Source organism: Oryzias melastigma, linkage group LG23, assembly GCF_002922805.2.
Source record: "Oryzias melastigma strain HK-1 linkage group LG23, ASM292280v2, whole genome shotgun sequence".
In the NCBI taxonomy this organism is placed as follows: Eukaryota; Metazoa; Chordata; class Actinopteri; order Beloniformes; family Adrianichthyidae; genus Oryzias; species Oryzias melastigma.
This window is the reverse complement of record NC_050534.1, coordinates 674066-687445: the sequence shown is the minus strand read 5'-3', so window position 1 is coordinate 687445 and position 13380 is coordinate 674066. Positions and strand designations below refer to the sequence as shown.

General features: G+C 36.2%; 1 protein-coding gene across 1 annotated transcript in view; it reads left to right on the top strand.

Annotated features, from left to right (window-relative positions):
• Positions 1–13380, top strand: part of syn3 (synapsin III) — a gene marked incomplete at its 3' end in the record, with an annotated part of 112326 nt that overhangs the window by 38996 nt on the left and 59950 nt on the right.

Here is a 13380-nt window from a genome sequence, read left to right as displayed (position 1 = left end):
TATATATATATATATATATATATATATATATATATATATATATATAAATATATTAAGGATGTAACGACTCTTCATGAATTGGTAAAAAACTTGACAACATATTCACCGGTGCAGACACAGGGTTCCTGAGGGGTCTTAAAAGCCTTCAATATAAAAAATGTAAAATAAGGCCTTAAAAAGCAATAATCAAAGTCTTACATTTTGATATCTTGGTCTTTCATTTTTTAACCATGATTGTGTAAATAAAGTAAAGCGTGTTTATCAACATCACGCTTAATTAGGGCTGCAACGAGGATCCGGGTGCTCGGGTACTTGCGATTTCACCCGAAAATTCGAGTACATATATTTGCGACGTCCAAGATCGCTGATTCGCGATCTTTATAAATGTAGTAAATTGTAGTAAATTATGATTAAAACATCATCTGGGGACAACTGATAAAAGAAGGTTTATGAAATGTCAATAAGGGACAACATAAATCCATTTATTCAATTTATTCATGTTTTAAATGTGTTACAAAAGTATAGAATCGGGACTCGGTATCGGCAAATCCACAAAATCCAACGACTCGGAATCGGATCGGGACCAAAAAAATCCTAATCGGGACATCTCTAATTTTAGCATACACTACACAACTGCAAAAACACCCAACAAGTATAGTCTGGAGATGTCTGGAACCAGACCAACCATCAACACTGAGGGGGAGGATAGAATTAAAAGCTGAAGTGTAGTGGATCAGCTGAGCTGCAGACAGGATTACTGACATTTGAACTCCGATTTGTGAACAATCTCAGAGGAGGTAACGAATACAACTACGTAGGACATTTATAAAATAAATACTGTACACATTTCAGTTACAATTGGTAAGGCTACCTTACATTATTTATGTAAAATTGCTTTAAAAGCTTTCAGCAGTCAGCTTTGCTCTGCACTTTCTGCCGATGTGTGATGTCACGTGAAAAGGGTCTATTGTCTAATGAAAACTTTTTGATGCTTATGCCCGCCCTGATGCTTTGAGGCTCCAGAGAAGCGTGAGATCTCTGTGAGAGGAAGCCATGTCACTCTAAATGCTGGAAGGGTTGTGCCGTTACTCCTCATTATGACAGTGATCTGTGCTGATGAGCCTCCAGGCCAGACGCTGATCCCCTAAACCGGAGTGTTTAAGCATTAGTCTGTTTCTGTCAAAGCCGGGCATGCTTTGATAGCCAACCGTGTGGTGACAGAAGCTGATTCTCACTCAGATGAGACTGTCTAGAAGTTGAATCATGGCATTTAGACTTTTTTTCTTTGAAACTTTTCATCCCTTCTTATTTTAACCAAATTTTAACTGTTTCATGATAAACTATGTAACCATTTGAGTAGAAATGATCTCTTTGAAGATGTCCAAGCAGTAAAAGTAAAAACTATCTGCTTATAAAAGCAGAGAGTAAGGCTTCAAGGTTTTAGAAAAACTTGCGATGTGTGGTATATTAGTGATCACTATTGCAATGCCAATATGACTTTTGATACATGACCATGTTGCAAAACAACTAATAGATCATTTCCATTTTACTGCATCAGTTTAATTTACCCCTTTAACACCTGAAGCATTGTCGCTGATGCATAAAAAACGAAATCTTTAACATACTGTAACTTATCAACTGTTAACATGAAAATTCCAGTAGATTCTGAAGGAGAAGAGCGGTTCATTGAGTTAAAGTAAATAAAAGAACATAAACGCTGGAGCCTCTGTGTTAAAGGGTTAAATAAATTCAGCAGCACTTAAGGTATACTTCAAATGACCCACGTCTATGTTGGAGGTGAGTATCTTACATAAAAGAAGTCCATCCGATTGGTCAAATGTGAAAGAGGCTCTGTTTAATTTCTGAAGCTACCATAAGATTGTTCTTGCATGTCTAGACATTTATGTATTGGCTGTCTGACAGACAGTGAACTTGTTCCTGTACTTGTTATTATTAGTGCAGCATTTGATACTGCGGATCAGAACATCTTTATTCTGACAGACTGTAACATGTCCTTACAAATCACACCAACTGCTTGAAGTCAGCTTCCTTAAGACTTAAATAAAGGCTGAAGAAGCTTCTAGTTGGTTAAAAATGCTGCCGTAAGAGTTATGATAGAACATTGCTAGAAAAGATCACATATCTCCAGTTTTAGCTTTCCCTCCTCTTTCAGGGACATTCATGTGTGTCATACATAACAATCTGAAAACTAGGCAAAGACAACTTTTGTTCTTTAATTTTTGGGAAATTATGCTATAGGATTATGCAGGACTGGGTTGATAACATTTATTAATCCATTTGAATTGATCTAAGCTTAAAAGATAAATAATCGATCCGAAATTATATAGATCGATCTAGCACATCAAGCTAAAGTTTGCTACATTGTTGCTAACGTAAAATGGAATTTCCCATAGGACGGCTAATGCTAACGCTAAAGCACAGTTTTTTTTCTCATATTTTCATCTTCTTCTGAAATAAAGGTTCACTTCCATAGCATGATCTCCACCTAGTGGTGAAACTGAAACGTCATCCAGGAGAACCAGAACAATGTTTACAATGTTAATGATCTGAACATTTTTGTTAGAACTTCTCCTTTAGAGAATCCATGCAACACTGTATGATATTAACAATCTCATTATTTCACAGATACATTTTACAGGATGTGAACTGGATCAGATTAATATAAATATTCAAAACATATAGTAGATTATGAATGTATTTCTAAACAAATGCGTCTAAATGTGTAAACCGTGTAACTCAAAATTGTATTGAATCGAATTGAACCGAGTGAAATGAACGAATCACTGGAGGGGGTTGAGGATCAGAATCAAATCAATCCAGGCCCTTTTATCCCTTCATTGTGGCTCTTTAGTTTATTGAAAAATGCTAATGATTGAACAAATAAGAGATTAGTTGGTTAAGTTTTGTCATTTCTGTTTAGATTTTTAATCCGTCAAGCATCTAAGCAAAAAAAAATTTAATTCACTGTCAGAAATTCTGTAGAAATGTTCTTTAAATTTGTATTTTCAAATAATAGTTATATATGTAGTTAAATTGAAGTCTCTAAAAGTATTTTTATTTTGGTAAATCCCATAAAAGTGCCTAAAAGTTTTGAACAAATGTGGTTTACTATGATTGAAAATGATTAAGAATTGTGTTTTGCTCAGGTTGTTCTAAATGTTTTTTTGTGTTTAATAAATGGATTCTACTAAAATGTTTGTTTAGGAGATTCAAAGGAAAAAAGAACACCAAAATCCTGATGATAAAAATATCATGCTTGACTGCCATGTAGTGCTGCCACAAGCGCTTGTTTTAATAGTCGATTAATCACTGATTATTTTTTCCAGTTAGTCGACTAATCGGGTCTTGACCATCATCAGCTCTAAACCAACTAAAAATAAAGACAATTAAGATGATAGTTTATTAAACCTTGAAATAATCATGCATCTTCTTTAAACCATTATTTATGGTATTAAAACAAGTTTAAATCAAACGATGTCAGCATCTGAAACAAGGAACTATTTTTCACTAACAAAGTTTTGTTCTCACTAACTCAAATATAACCAAAGTGGATTTTTTGGTGCTGAACGCTCACAACTTTGTTCAACTTTACTACACTCTGACTCCATCTAAAGTAACAACTAATCGACTATTAGATTAGCCATTGACTATTTTAATAGTCGATTAGTTGACTGATCGTGGCAGCCCTACCTCCATGCTTTTTTAATTGAAGCAAAGCTGCTGTAGCAGGATTTTTTTTTGGCACAGAGTGGGTTTTTTGTTGAAAGGAACTAGTGTGTGCTCTGCTGTCAAAAGTAAAAGAAGTTACAACTCTTATACATAGAAACATGTAGACACTGTTGTAATTCAATCATTGGAATATTTTAAAACTAAATGTTAAATAAATGTTTAACTGTCAAAAAAGCGTAAATATTGTGCATTTTTAAAATGATAAAATAGGATCTTGTGGCTCTCATTGGGTTCTGGTCTGTAAGAAACTAAATGGTAAATGACATATACTTGTAAAGCGCTTCTACCTTCCTTTGAGGGCCCAAAGCGCTTTACAGTCACAGATCCATTCACACACTGGTGGTGGCTCCACTGCCGAACACTGGCGTCAACCTCCCACCAGGGGCAATTTGGGGTTCATTGTCTTACCCAAGGAGACTTTGACACATGAGCGGGCAAGGCGGGAATCAAACCTGCAACCTTCCGTTTGGGAGTCGACCGCCCTACCACTGCACCACAATCGCCCCACTAGACTAGTTGGCTCTTTTATCCCTCGTTTCCACTGAGTGGTCCGGACCAGACCGGTCCCCTCTTGGCCGGTTAAGAATGGGCTTGGCATTTGGGTTGCAGTCCCATGTACGGATTAATCTCTATATAAACACACCGTTAAAAGTGTTGCGTTGGCAAACGCTGTAAACTTGTTGCAGTTTGCCAGCATCAATTTCTTGGACTGGTGGCCATTTTTAATGACAGGGCACATAAAGTGACCCTCCTCAGTGGCAGAGAACAGAGGACTGGACCCGGCAATCTCTCTCTGGAAAAGTTAGGAGCTTGGCTACACGTCCCATGACTTGAACAAGGCTGTAGAACAGGGGTGCCCGAACTTTTTCGTTCAAAGGGCCAAAATCTAAAAGGGATTCTGGTCTGCGGGCCAAATACAATATTTTTTTCCATGTCATGAAATAAAAGGAGAAAATAAACAATATTGTTTTAATTTATTTATTTAGATTCTGTAGAAGAATAAAAAGTAATTCATGTTTGTCGTTGGACGTTTAACAGCAAGGCCTCACTGACCATTCTTAACCGAAAAACAAGAGCAAGCTAAAACACACTTTCTTCCAATGAAAACATCAAACTGGGATCCTAATAAGAGACGTGGAGCTGCTCTTTAGATTTTTTCTGTTCGATTCCGTTCTAGCTCCAACTTAGCTAACTGAAAAAGGCCGCTAAAAACTTCAGAAGTGACCGTGAAGACTCCTGGGAATTTCTAACAAAAAAAGAACTTCTGGGTTCTTTCACCCATAGTCTTTGAGAAAGAAAGTGCTAACGTCGCCACCCAGAGGCCAAAAGTAAAGTACACCTGTAGAGTTTTGGAACAGCATAGAGAATCAATGGGAGACGGGTAAGGGTTTTTTACTAAACACTCCACAGATTCCAAAGGCAAGACTTGGCAAGCCGAATTTGGCCTTCGGGCCCCACTTTGGACACTTATGCCATAACCCACACGTATTTTATTGTTATTAATGACCCATACTTATTGTGCTTATTTCTAACTTGCATAATTTTGACAAAATATATTTTTATGGAGGGTAAAATATTGAAAGTTATTTAAGGTTTAAGTTGATCCATTCTGGAATAATAGTCCTGCCTTTTTTATTAATCATAATTATGCCAAAAAGTTACAGTTTTAAAGTTTTAAAAATTTCGTTTTAGAGTGTTTAATAAATGTTAATCCTGTTCGGCCTAAGGTGTGTTTTGGATTTTGGCCTCCTGTGTGATTGAGTGCGACACTCCTTCAAACCTTCACTTACTGAAGAATCAAGAATCTCTTACTGGGTCCAGGTTGGTCGGGTCATTCAGTAACTGGTGGTGAAGACCCAAAGTGCAGAAGACAAAGCTTGATGACAAGAAATTAAAATTATTAATAAATATACTGGAAAAAAACATAAAAACTAAAGGGAGAAACAAAAAGACAACCAGATGACCTGACAAAGCTTAACTGAAACTAGAGACCTAAGTACCTAAATACTCTGAGGATTATAAATCTTAATAAAGACAGCAGTAGATAAGTACCATATAAATCTCGGTGAGCCTGCAACAGATTGAAAAAAACAGAAACACGACAGTAAAGAACCAAGAAAACACATTTGAAAAGACAAAACAAAGGACATAACCCTCACATGTTTCTGCAGAGACAATACTCTTTGACTGCTGTAAACAACACAGCTACAGCTTCCATCAGCACTGCCTCTAAAAATAGTAATTCTTGTGTGGAGTTCAGTTGTGAGCTTCTGCAGAGTTGAATGTCTTCAGCAGAAGTTACAGCTTTGTCTCTGTTCAAAGACTTCCTGATGGTAATTGCCTCAGCACATTAACTTGTCAGAGATTATTTAACATTTGCCCCGTATCTTTCTCCTCCTGCTGCTGTAGTCTAGTTCCACTCTTCTCCCTCCATTAACTACAACAGTACAGCCCTGAACATCCGCCCGAGACCTGACGCCTCAGTCAGAAATGTGCTTTCATCTCATCCCAACCTCATTTTCTCTAAGAGTGGCCTGGTTTGAATCAGGTTTAAAGCTTTTTCCTCCTCTGTGTTAGCACGTTGAGTTGGTGGACCTGCAGCTCGATCTGTTTCAATTTCTCCCCTCTGTTTGAGTGGGTTAGGTGCGGTGTATAACTCTGCATTGTCTTCCAGCGGTCTAGCTGTCCATTTTGCTCCATCAGTTTTATAGGTTTGAACGGTTTGTTAGTGAATTTGCATCCATTACAAGATTCACATAAGCTATTTTTTTTAATCACAAATCTTCTTTGTTTTGTATGTTAAAATTCGGGGAGCTTTTTTGGATCAGGTTATTTTTTGTTGGCAAATATCAAATTAGAGCTACTTTATGTATTATATTTATCTGGTTGATAAAACTTCATTCAGAAATAATAAATAAAACAGAAATAGTGTAAGGTATGTATTTTTTTTCTTTGCTGAAGGGTACCAAGTCGAGGATTAGGGGCCTGGTCACTGATATCAACTTCTTACGCTTTGCTTCATCTTTAATCAAGTCAATAGTTCTGTAGTGACCATTTGTTTGGGTTATTAACGATACCAGGTATCCACATATTCAATAAGGATAACTTAGTTTGGATAGTTTAAGGAAGTAAAAACTGTTAATCCTTCACTCCAAACCACCTGGAAACATCATGCAGTTCTGTACTTCTTTGGAAATAGTTTTATTCAAAATGACAAACAACAACAACAAAAAAAGCCAATGAGTTAACTGGGTGATCATATGACTATCGTATCGTGATATTTTCACCTCCTCATCACATCACTTTAACAGACAAAGCCTGTCGAACTTCATGCTGATACAGACTTGAGGTGTGTTTTTTTTCTTTGCCTACTATATGACCATGGTTCAGAGGTGGATGGATTGACCTCTGATTGGAAGAGCACAGGCTCAACTCCCGCCTTGTTGAAATGTCTTTGGGCAAGACTCTGAACCCCACCTTTGCCTCTGGTGGTTATAGGTTGGTGCCAGTGTTAGACAGTGCAGCTGCCATCAGTGTGTGAGTGTGTTTATGGGTGAATGGGACTGTAGCTGTGAAGCACTTTGGGCCTTCTAAATGCATTCACACCGAAAGCAATTTGTTTGGCGGAGGCGGCCAGTTTCAATGTTAAGTCAATGGAACAGACCCGACATGAGGCGATCTGAAGTCTCGCGGCGGGATTTGAGCGACAAGTGTGCTGCAGGGCTCTAGAGTGCGACCAGCTCAATTTAAGCAACAATCACAAATTGGGCGGTGCGGACAAAATTTAAATATCTGAAGTTTGACAGGTTGCTACGTTGCATCTGCCAATCAGGAGCTCAGCTTTTGGGTACGTGACGTTTTTAGTGCCTCGATCAGTGGGTAGAATATTAATCCATTGTGATGGTTTTTGTTCTGAACTTCCATCTTTTCCATTAACCTGTTGGAGCTGCAGGTTTGCAGAGTTAATCCGGCTCCTTTGGGGTGAAGGCGGGATACACTCTGGACAGATCGCCGATTTTCATTCCCGCGGTGAAGCTCACTTACTCGATATGCCGGCAGACAGAGAGCCGCTGTGGGGTGCAGAGACTCGGGCCTCATCCAGACATTAAAAAAAAGGTCTTCTAATTTTATTTTTCCCCCTCATGTTAATATGAGACAGAGAACCTTCAACCTCAGCCACAGAGACACAGAAACACCGTGGAGCAGCTGTCATACAGACACAGCCTCCTGTACCGGGAAAAGCGTTTAATAATAATCATATAAACTCAAACATGAAGACATGATCACAAATGTTTTTGTAGAACTCTTCACAATAAATAAACCTGATTTCTCAAAATCTTCTATGTCTTCCTTATATTCTAAGTGAGATATCCACAGACACCGCTCCTTATAGCGATCATCCTAAAAACATTAGCTGGTAGCTCCTCCCACACGCAGCCACAGCGTCAAACTCAGGAACACTTTTTTTGACTGCCAACAACTAACGAATTTGTCGCGCAACAAAAGGGGGCGGAACACGCAAATTTGTTGTGCGAATTGCGTTTGATGTGAATGCACCTATAGACAGTGGAGCTAACATCAGTGTGTGAATGTATTTATGAATAAGACTGTGACTGTAAAATGCTTTGGGTCTTCTAAGAAGGTAATAAAGTGCTGTTTAAAGGGGCCCTACCATGATTTTCTTCAGCCTTTCAGAGTAAACTATATCTATATATATGATTATATATTACCTTTGCAACACTAAAAAAAAAAAAAAAAATATTTATGAAATATGAGTCATCTTTTGGACCGTTTTAATACCCGGAAGTAAAATGACTTGATCTCTGAGGCTCCACCTTTCGCTCCTTGTCGGTCCCGCCCATTTCACGACGTCATCCTTGAACCCGCCTCCTCAGTGTGAACAAAATTTGTAAACAAAAATATAAGAAAGATGGATGAAAGATCTTGTCTGGATTTTTCCCTTTTTCAAACGTTTTATTTTGCTAATGGATTTTGAGCGTCTGTATGAAGGCCAGGTTCACTTTTCACCGCTGGTTTGAGGAATCCTGCATGACGGTTACTGGAGACGCTACAGGTATGCAGCTAAACAACACGTCGGTAGAATCAATGTGGATCAGGTTAAAAGTTGTTTTATTGAGCATGAATTCATTCGACCACATTTTAATGAGTTTCCGTGTCTCATCATTGTGGTTTTATGGCTTTGTTTTTAAGAGAATTCTGTTGGAAATACAATAGAGCTTTTAGGATGACGTCACGGCAGCAGTCGGCACTGCGGTGAAGTTAGTTTTAGGTTGGATATTCGACAGACATTCGCTCTGTTCATATTTAGGGACCATCAACAAATGACAGAATGTTTCTTCAATAAATCTTAATATATTGCACAAAATCAAACCAAAAACCTTTAAAATAATAAAACTGATTAATAACTATCTATACCAACAGATTACATTAGCTTTTGATGCTTTTTTCTAATTTGAATCATTTTTTTAGTGTAAATATTCACATTTTTTTCAATAGCTTTTAGAATTTTGGACCAAATCAATCCAAATCACTTTAGAATAGTAAAACAGATTAAGAACTATCTTTTACAGCAGTTTACAGTAGCTTTTGATGCTTTTTCTAATTTTAGTCAATTTTTTAGTTTATTTTTTCTCGTTTTTCTTCAATAGCTTTTAGGATTTTAGACCAAATCAGTTCAAATCACTTTAGAATAGTGGAACAGATTAAGAACTATCTATTACAGCCGTTTAAATTAGCTTATGCTGCTTTTTCTAATTTTAGTCAATTTTTTTGTGTACATTTTCTCATTTTTCTTCAATAGCTTTTATGTTATTTGACCAAATCAGTCCAATTCACTTTAGAATAATAGAATTGACTAAGAACTATCTATTACAGCAGATTACATTAGATTTTTATGCTTTTTCTAATTTTGGTCAATTTTTTAGTGTAAATTCTTAAGTTTTTCTTCAATAGCTTTTATGTTATTTGACCAAATCAGTCAAAATCAATTTAGAATACTAGAACAGATTAATAACTATCTATTACAGCAGTTTACATTAGCTTTGATGCTTTTTCTAATTTTAGTCATTTTTTTAGTGTAAATGTTCACGTTTTTTCGTGTTAGAGCGTTTATTTTAAGACCATTTAAAAACGTAAAACTCTCTTTTCTGTGACTCCAACGCGTTGGACTGTGGTGAAGTTAGTTTTAGGTTGGATATTCGACAGACATTCGCTCTGTTCATATTTAGGGACCGTCAACAAATGACAGAATGTTTCTTCAATAAATTTTAATATATTGCACCAAATCAAACCAAAAACCTTTAAAATAATAAAACTGATCAATAACTATCTATACCAACAGATTACATTAGCTTTTGATGCTTTTTTCTAATTTTAATCAATTTTTTAGTGTAAATATTCACATTTTTTTTCAATAGCTTTTTAGAATTTTGGACCAAATCAATCCAAATCACTTTTGAATAGTAGAACAGATTAAGAACTATCTATTACAGCAGTTTACATTAGCTTTTGATGCTTTTTCTAATTTTAGTCAATTTTTTGGTGTATTTTTTTCTCGTTTTTCTTCAATAGCTTTTAGGATTTTGGACCAAATCAGTCCAATTCACTTTAGAACAGTTGAATTGACTAAGAACTATCTATTCCAGCAGTTTACATTAGCTTTTGCTGCTTTTTCTAATTTTAGTCATTTTTTTGTGTAAAACTTTACATTTTTTCTTCAATGGCTTTTAGGTTTTTAGACCAAATCAGTCCAAATCACTTTGGAACAGTAGAACAGATTAAGAACTTTCTATAACAGCAGTGTATATTAGCTTACAAGGTGTAATAATATATAATAATATAATATAATGATAATTAAAAAGAAATTTCAGTGCGCTGTCTTGTGGGGTCCAGATGACCCCAAGTTTAATGTAAACATGCCAAGGATAGCGCAAGGTTTAACAGATAAATTTAGTTTCAGTTTTTTTCAATTATATTTTTATCCTCACTGGTGTTTGTGTCCTACATAAAATACTGTCCACCTTTATAGTGGGTGGTATTGATTAAAATAAAACATTAAATTGAATTTATATTAAAATATTTCTTAACATTAGAAAAAGCAAGAAAATACCAGTTTTACGATGGTTGTGTCATTTTGCTTTATGTAACCATTACACAGTTCAGACTCGGCTAAAGTTAGCGTTTGATTAGCATCTACTTTGAAGTGAAAGGGGAATTTAACCACAAAGGCTAAGTTTAAACCTTTAGACTTGTTAAAATCATTGAACTAGCACGCCCGACCGCACGTTTTTTTCTGTCTGTGACCCGGTACCAAGTGAGCCAATGACCAATAACGGTACCGGTCAGCGGCCCGAGGGTTGGGGACCGCTGTCTTAAAGTTCACAGCAGCCCTAAAGTTGTGCTCCAAAATCTCTTTGAGCTGTCACATAGCGGTTGTAGTGTAAGTCATCCAGATAGAAGCTAACTCTTTAGCAGATAGCATTCTCTTCTGTAACCTCCGACAACAAACAACTCTATAGATTAGCTGATTCTTTACTAATTTTTTATTGGTCGAAAGGAAGTGGAGGCGGGATTTAGCATATATAGGGGTGGAAGGCCCCGCCCGTCTGACAGAATGCAAAGCAGTTTGAATAATGGCACACTTAGAGCGCGTGGATGAAACTGAGAATGCATTACAGCGGGGGGGGCGCTGTTTTGCATGATGAATTGACTTTAGAATTACACAAAGCGTGGGATTTTACTATGCAATAGATTTAAAGTTACTTTAAAATTATTTTGAACCAAACCATGTATTGAAATGTCAATTTTAAGTATTGAATTGTAAATTACAAAATGCATTTTAAAATGAAAGGTCAAACTGCATATTGAATTGTAAATTACAAAATGCATAGTCATTTGAGTAATAACGTCAAAAACCCATGACAATATAGAATGCAATTGATTTTGTCTTCATTCAGTATTTTATTTTAAAAATTATAATATTGAATTGTAAATTGCAAAATGAATTGTCATATCAAAAGCCTAATCTGAATATTGAATTTTCAATTAAAAAATGCATTTCAAAATGAAATGTCAAACTGCATATTGAATTGTAAATTGTAAAATGAATTGTCATTTGAATAATGACGTCAAAAACCCATGACAATTTACAATGCAATTGATTTTGTTTTTATGCAATATTTTTTTTTGTAAAATTGTGATGTTGAATTGTAAATTTTCATATTGAATTGTAAATTACAAAATGAATTATCATTTTGCAAGCCTGATTGAATATTGAATTACAAATTGCAAAATGCATTGTCAAATTGCATGATGAATTTGCAAATGGAATTGTCAATTGAAAAATGCATAAAACTTTGAATTATGACCTAAAAAAAACTTCCATATTGATTGGAAACGAAGCGAGACTACATTGGAAAATGTAACTCCAGCGGATTCTGAAGAGGAGGAAACGAGCCTCGCGCTGATAACAGCTGTGTGCAGTTGTCAAGTGTTTGTGTAAACCACGTTTATCATCTGACACTACTGCGGAGAAAAGCTGCTTTGTGCTGCAGCGCTCTCGTTATGAACGGTCTGTGTTAGTAATATTGTGTATATCGGAGCAGAACAGGAAAGAAAGCTCCTTTTTTCACGTCAGAATCAGCTGAGCACGGGGATGGTGTGAACGGTGGAAGATTTATGGCAAGCTAAAAAGACATTTTAATCATGCTTCACTGTGACAAAGCTGTTATTTTTGGGTTAACTATGGTGGCTCTGAAGGTTAAAACACTAACAAATTCATCAACACAAAACCTTATAAAGATCTCAATGACAGTTAAAAAATAATAAATAAATAAACTATATTTGAACAGCTTTTAAAGAGTTTTAAAGTGGTCTGTTCATTATAATTCAGCTGTTTTAGGTAAAATCTAAAAACTGTCATTTTCTAGGACATAGTTTCTGCAGAGCGGCAGGAGTTTATTAGAAATTCATCTATGAGTTGTGGACGGGACTGTTAGTGTGAAGTAACTTCACGCTGATATCTCATGAAATCTTTGTTTACTCGCTCTCTTGCTAGCTTACAGCTCCTCACACCTCCAAGCTAACATGACAGTAATAATAATAATAATAAATTTTATTTATATAGCACCTTTCGAGATAAAAACCACAAAGTGCTTTACAGTAAAACACAGAATAAAACACAGAGTAAAACCAAATATAAAAGCATTTTTAAGCAATTTTAAAAAGATGTGTTTTTAGCTGCTTTTTAAAAGAAAACACTGAGTCAACAGATCTGAGGCTGAGAGGTAGGGAGTTCCAGAGGGATGGAGCTACTGCTGCAAAGGCTCTGTCACCTTTAGTTTTTAACCGTGTTCTTTTGGCAACCAGCAGGCCCTGGTCACATGATCTGAGTGACCTGCTGGGAGTGTACAGCTGCACGAGGTCTTTTATGTAGACTGGTGCTTGGTCATTTACAGCTCTGTATGTTAAAACCAGGACTTTGAACTGCTCTCTGTAGCAGACAGGGAGCCGGTGCAGCTGGATCAGCAGTGGGGTGATGTGTGAATACTTAGAAGTTTTGGTTAAAAGCCTTAAAAGTACGACAAAGATGGTGAGCAAGATTGTTTCTAT